The sequence below is a fragment of the Coenobita brevimanus genome, chromosome 53, assembly GCF_032717465.1.
Source record: "Coenobita brevimanus isolate Jiangsu-jjx chromosome 53, ASM3271746v2, whole genome shotgun sequence".
NCBI lineage: Eukaryota > Metazoa > Arthropoda > Malacostraca > Decapoda > Coenobitidae > Coenobita > Coenobita brevimanus.
In genome coordinates this window covers 39,794,225-39,795,416 of record NC_137006.1, presented here as the reverse complement: position 1 = coordinate 39,795,416, position 1,192 = coordinate 39,794,225, and the positions used below count along the sequence as shown (strand labels likewise).

The 1,192-nt window shown below is 38.9% G+C and overlaps 1 non-coding gene across 1 annotated transcript; it reads left to right on the top strand.

Moving 5' to 3' along the window:
* Positions 1–782: 782 nt before the first annotated feature.
* On the top strand, positions 783–901 carry LOC145400871 (5S ribosomal RNA). The gene has a single exon (XR_013897497.1). It is a non-coding gene; the product is annotated as a 5S ribosomal RNA (ribosomal RNA).
* The last annotated feature ends 291 nt before the right edge of the window (positions 902–1,192 follow it).

Here is a 1,192-nt window from a genome sequence, read left to right as displayed (position 1 = left end):
ACCTCACCTGAACTATCATGGGATGAATGAACTGATCTAGAAACTGATTCAAGGTCTGGTATGGATCCAGGGACTTCGTATGGGTCTGTGCCAAACAGTCAGTGGCAATTTAAGTTAGTTAATGGGAAGGCATTACTTGACTCACTCTGAATTTCAAGAGCTAGGGCAACTAAGGTTAACTCCTGCCTCTGCAACGTCCTAACCTTATCCTCCATTGGTCGAGTTGATGAAGTCAACTACATCCTGCTGACTCACAATATGTAGGGACGCCACAGTAACATCCCTAGTTCTACCCTCCATGATGACACACTACGACAATGATACAATAATAAACAAAATATCAGGGTATTATCCTCGTGAGGTAAAGCCAATTTATATAATACGAGATGGGAGTAGGCAACACAAGATAACTAAGTCTGACTGCGTAAAAACTGAGGAAAACAAAGTGAAAAGGGAACTGAACAAATAGTTAAGTGGTTAAAAACAATAAAAAAAACACTAACTCCAATCTCGCAACACAAGTCCGAAAATAAATAAAATTAGCTGACGTTAGCAAGGGTAAAATAAACAATGAAAATTATACCTAATATAATGATAGCTAATGATATTTACAATATTTACAATGAGATAATTAAACCCAAAAGAATAAGAAAAACAACCTGATAATACCCTGAATAATCACACTAAACAAACTTTCCAGACAAAAGAAATAAAATCATACAAAAAGAGATAACTAAACTGCACTCGATTGCCACAAATAATAATACAGTAATAAAAATCATGCCAACGGCCATACCACGTTGAGTACACCGCTTCCCATTCGATCAGCGAAGTTAAGCAACGCTGGGTCTGGTTAGTACTTGGATGGGTGACCGCCTGGGAACACCAGATGCTGTTGGCATCCCTACGAGTCAAGTGGGGTTGGTGGAGGATTAGTGTCCCTCCCTGTAAAACAATTAACTCTAAGCCCTTGGCCACCCCGTTTGGGATACATGGCGTCTGGCAATGAATGAATGAATAATAATCATACTTGCGATTGGATGTTGATACGAAGTGAACAGATGTTCAGAAATATATACAACAAACAAAATGCTGCTTCTCCTCCTTCTCTGATCTCCAGTCCGAACACTCCCTCTCTTGATGCCAATCCCACAAAAACTCTGTCTCCTTTTTTTTTTTCTTCTTTTTTTTT